The sequence below is a fragment of the Arctopsyche grandis genome, chromosome 12 (genome assembly GCF_051622035.1).
Source record: "Arctopsyche grandis isolate Sample6627 chromosome 12, ASM5162203v2, whole genome shotgun sequence".
In the NCBI taxonomy this organism is placed as follows: domain Eukaryota; kingdom Metazoa; phylum Arthropoda; class Insecta; order Trichoptera; family Hydropsychidae; genus Arctopsyche; species Arctopsyche grandis.
Window position 1 is genome coordinate 10,025,589 of NC_135366.1, and position 6,000 is coordinate 10,031,588.

Below are 6,000 nucleotides of genomic sequence, written 5' to 3' on the forward strand. Positions count from 1 at the left end.
CCTTTCACATGGGTGGCTTTCAGTGGTGGCTCGTGAGAATTCAAAGAGGGGGGGGGGGGGCTGCAGACATTAATCGGGCTGTAGTAGCTCATTGACCATACCGGTGATCAAATGCAGACAAAAATAGCATGAATATGTACTATACTGGGAGGTCTGCAGCCCTACAGTCCATATGGACGGCAAAAATAGCATGCATTTGTACTCGGTCTCCGTCACGATTTTCCTCCCGTATTAATGTGCGCGCGCAGAATACGGGAGGAAAAACCTGTTCCTCTTGTTCCTGTTGTATCCTGCTCGCGCAAATTATGTGAGTATGTACCGTTTTTTTCGATTTTTGCCTTCCGATATTTGCGTTTTCGGGCATTTCACATTCGGGCCCGTGGGGTAGACCCCAATATTTCACATGAGTGGCTTTCAGTGGTGGCTCGTGAGAATTCAAAGAGGAGGGGGGGCTGTAGTAGCTCATATTGACCATACCGGTGATCAAAATAGCATGAATGGGTTTGATGCAAGCGCTCGACAATCACTGAACAACAGACAAACTGGATGGCAGCTTTAAACGCAATTCTTGTCTTCTCGAATGATTGATTGCACATCAGATGACGAGTAACCTTTCGATGTGCACAGATACAATTATTAAAATTGAATTGGATCTTTCTGACGAGTTTAATAAGGCAAGATTCGATAAGTTCCGAATCTTGCCTTATTAAACTCGCCAGAAAGATCTGATCAAAGATATGTGCACACAGGCCACTAGTAATATATATAAAAACGGACGCAATTTGTGTGTGGGTATGTAGCGGACGCGTGGACAAGTATGGAGATTTCAAAAACAACAATTTTTAGAATGCCAAGAAAATAAGTAATGCATAGGGATTTGGCGTGATGACCGATCGTGCTGAGGAGACGCGGGGAAGTGGGGACCTGAGCGGCTGACATGTGCTCCTGATATTGAGCGCCAGAGTTGGAACGGGTGGCGTCAGATGCGCTGGAGCGTACACACATACACACATCCACGAAGACACACATACACACATCCACGAAGACACACATTCATTCATCATTTCGACGCGGGCTAACGGTGAGCGTTTAATGAGCCCGCGTCGAAATGAGCGCTCGACTTTTTACTATTAATTACTTTACACTATATTTATATATAACTTTATTTTAATTCGTGTATCAATTCCTTTCCGAAGCTACACATTGAAATCAACGGGCACAACACTAGTTAAATATGTTTTGTGTTTTATAATATTTAAAAATATTGGTGGCCAGTAATAAGTTTATTTTGCCTTTCCCAGATTCTGGATGTATCGAATTAAAAGTAGTAATAACAATTTGTGAATTAAGTCCAACTGAAATAGTGTTTATGGAGCTGAAAATTGGACTTCCAACACTTTCAAATATAACCATATATAAAAACTAAGAAATTCAATTTTTTGGCTCCCGAAAATTGTAGGGTATTACGGAATCGTGAGCTGTTTGACTAAAATAAATATATTCATAAACTGGCTCCTTTCTAGGTCTGTTCGCCTCCTCAATATGCTGATTTATTATTAAGATCTCTTTAATGCTAGCTACGATGAGGTGGTTTAACGGATCAAAAGAAGTTCTCAACAAGTAATGAAGCTTTGGATATAATTTATTAAAAAAAAAATTCAACATACATAGTTCGTAAACCTCACATATAATATATGTATATATTTTTTTTCTTATATTGTAGATACTTATAAATAATTTAACAAATATTTTTATTAAAAAAATATACAGACTTAGGATAAATTAATACAATATACATTATTACAAATTCGTTTAATTTAAAATCAATTTTTAGAAATTGTTTTAACGTTATTTCTGTATCAGAAAAAATAGTCTATATCTGTCTAACGTTGTTTTTGCATAACTCTCCCACATTTACATTATCATGTAAAAGTCAATGAATATATGTATGTTTGTATTTATTCGAGACATAATTGTTGTAAAATAATTAAATCTTATTGAATGTATGAGGAATATAGCATTAAAAACAGAAAATTTCATATTGATATTATGGGGGATGAACGAATGAGACGACTGGCATGTTAATGCACGTGTTTATTATATGACAGCTGAAGACAGAGTGAGTAGTGGCTCTCCGAACCCAGCCGGGTTGGTCCCCACTCACAGGAAGGCAACCAAACTCGACCATGTCGTATAAGCGAGCCGCCACATCACTCCCCCCCCCAGCATCAGCGATACCAAAATTACAAAGAAACAAATTTTACAATAGAAAAAAAATTATTGTTACACAAAGAAAGAGAAAAAAATTATTGAGTGGGGAGAAAAAAAATTGTTGACGTGGGTCATCCGCTGTGTAGGTGTACCGCCCTGAATGGTCGGTACATTCGAGGGCGGTGACGTCGCGAGCAGGACGGTGGCTGGTCCGATGGTCGCGCCGATGCGATGCTGCGGCGGCGCCGCTCTTCCGAGGCTGATGTCGGTTGGTGGGGCGGCGGGCGCGGCAGGGGCATCGATGTGGTTGATGATACTCCGAGCTGGACTGTGAGTCGTTGTGGCTCGTGGAGGTGTTGTAGCGCTACCGCCCGTCTCGGCGTGACGACGCTCGTGGGGACGGACGGGGCCTTGATGATGATGATGATGGTGCTGAGGTGGTGTATGTCTTGTGGTGCTGGTGACCGTTCTATGTGTAGTGGATCGCGCATGACTCCACATCCAGCTGTCAAGATCGTCGTCTCATTCGCTCCCCCATTTTTTTAAGCACCTGTCATCGACGTTGTGGCTGGACTCCAGGTAGGTAGGTAGGTAGGTAGCCGTGTCTGCTCGTTTATTGTCACCCGCGGGCCGCGGCGTGCTGTGTTGATGGCGATGGGGGCGCGGCGGGTAGCTTTTCCGCCTGGCTCGGCGAGGCAGGGATGAGCGGCATGTTGAAATTGATCGAGGCTGCGTGGCTCGATGTCGGGGGTCACCAGTATGGGGGATGAACGAATGAGACGACTGGCATGTTAATGCACGTGTTTATTATATGACAGCTGAAGACAGAGTGAGTAGTGGCTCTCCGAACCCCGCCGGGTTGGTCCCCACTCGCAGGAAGGCAACCAAACTCGACCATGTCGTATAAGCGAGCCGCCACAATATTATCATAAATTAGATACATATTTATTCTAAACTAAAATTATGAAATGAGTACATTTCAGTGTACATTTTGAATATTTGAACGGATACAAACCTTGAATTTTTTACATTTTCTATTGGTGCACCATAAATAATAGTACACGGTTTTTTTACTAAACAATTACAATCTATAAAGAGCGGTAAGTCAGTTAATAACTCTCCAATTTTAAATGTGTCGTCTCGATATTTTAGAAGTTTTCTTTCAGTCAATGTCTCATATGAATTTACTCTTTCTTCAAATTTACCCATTTTACTACCATATCTACCCTCTGAAGAGTGATACTGTACAATTTTATTTGTATCAACATATAAATGATCTTTGCAAATCTTTTTCTCCTCGGTAATTGGAGATAAATGAGCTTGTTTCATGAATGTGTGCTTTAGCATTGACATTAGAAAATCTTGCAAATTTCTGCATACACACTTCTAAATGAGCCGAAAGTTACCTGATTACATGTGCTAGGAACTTTATGAGCGCAACGCTGATGGAATTTGTAATTACATTGGCTGCAATAGAATCCTTGAAACAGCAATCGACGACAACATTCACAAAACGCCAATGTGAAAAACGTTTTCCTCATAAACTGGTGTGATATGTGCGACATTATTGGTAATTTGTCCAAAACTCGTACGGTGACCTGAAAAAAGAAAATTAGTGCGTAAAAATAATCGACCTGCAAAAATTGTCTCAATTTTTTACAAGTAAATTTTAATAGTACAATATTTGACAAGAAAAGAAGTCGATATTTTATAAATAGTATACAGTTGAATTACCGTCTTTTCACGAAAATAAGATTTAGTTTAAGGCTTATATTAATTTTAGGGTGAGATTTAACTGTACATTGAGAAAAATACTTTGTCTTAAAAAAATGTTTGTGCATTAAAAATTTGCATTATTTTCGGTGCATTAAACAATCTCGTGTTGTGCATCAAATAAAATATTTTGGCATTATAAAGTGACCTTCAAAATATATGAAACGATCATTCTAAAAAATAGATTTTAGCATTAGAATAGATATAAAAACGTAAAGGAGGTTTGTAAAAAGTGGCAAAGTTGCAATCTTCCGCTATTAACAATTGTCAACTATCAAAAGTTTTTACTTTTTTTTACGTATTCCGTATGAATATGAATGATGATGTCAAGTCATAGAGTCGAAGCCAAGGTCGTAGGTGTCGAAGGTCGCAAGCCGAAGAATAATTATATCGATGACCAAACCGAGCAAAATGGCAAAGTATTATTTATTTATTTATTTGGAAAATTTACAGTTTATTAAGTTACATAGATTGATAGTAAAAAAAATATAATTATGTTAAGTAAACCATTAATAATTTTCACATATAGGTAAAAAAAAGAAAAGCTCAAACATTTAAAATAAGAAACAAAAATGATAATAGAGTAAGATAGTTAAAGAAAACAAAAAGAAAAAAAATAGAAATAACAGTATAATAAAAATATCAAAATAATAAGAATAATAATATGATAAAAATTATGAAATAATAAAAAAATATAATATATAACAAAAAACAAAAAGACAAAATAAATATGTACATCAAAATAAAAATTCATAATCACAATCGTAAATTTTCAATAAAATTAATCATCGAAAAACAAATTTGCAATAATTACTCTAGCTTGTATAGCATTAATATTAAATAAGTCAAACATAGAAATTGTTAAAATTAGTGTGTTGACGGTGGAGCTTGCACGCCAGATGAATGAGCTTCTTCCATAATTAGAAAAAGTATTAGGTATGTAAAGGAGCTCATTACATCTAGTCATTCTATTTGGTACACGCAATGATAGTCTGCTCAATAATTGAGGACAGTCGATCGAGCCGTTAAGGATGTTCAAAATTGTTGAGATGTCAGCTATCTCCCTTCTTTTGACAATAGGAAGTAGATGCTGACACCTACAAGCATCTTCATAGGAAGTATAGGTTAATCCAAAACGGCTACTGATGTACCTCAAGAATCTCTTCTGAATGCGCTCCAATCTGTCTCTTGCACCAGAGTACTCTGGGTTCCAAACTTGGGATGCAAATTCAACAATACTTCTTACGTATGCACAATATAGTATTTTGTATGATTTTATAGAAGTAAAGCATTTGGAGGACCGGATGACGAACCCGAGGGCCTTCGACGCTCGAGCTACAACATTGTCAATATGTTTACTAAAGGATAGATCAGAGTTTAAAAAGACTCCCAAATCCCTAATTTCCGATACCCTTGTGAGTCTATGTCCGTTGATTGAATGAGGAAAGTCAACTGGACATAGTTTTCTGGTGAAGGTTATGCAGGAGCATTTTGCTACATTAATTTCCAACTTATTTATGCTGCAATAAGCCTCTAGCCTGAACAAATCATCTTGTAGGGCCAAAGCATCATTTCGGTCGTCTATTCTCTTGAAAATCTTCATATCATCAGCAAATAATAGTACACTTGAATTCTGAAAACATTTTTCAATATCGAAGATGAAAATATTGAATAATAGAGGTCCCAAGAGGGAGCCTTGTGGAACACCAGAAGGAATATTCATCCATTTCGATATAAATCCATTTAATAAGACAGCCTGTGATCGACGTGTAATGTATGAGGTGAACCATCTATAGAGATCACCATGAATACCGATCTGTAAAAGTTTTTCAAGGAGAATATCGTGATCAATCCTGTCAAATGCCTTACTATAATCTGTATATATAGTATCAACCTGAGACCGATCGTTCATGGCATTAGTAACGAAATCATTAAATAGTAGTAAATTTGTTGTAACTGAGCGTCCTTTCTGAAAACCATGTTGTTGCATACTAAGAGATTGCGAGATAGCTGGAA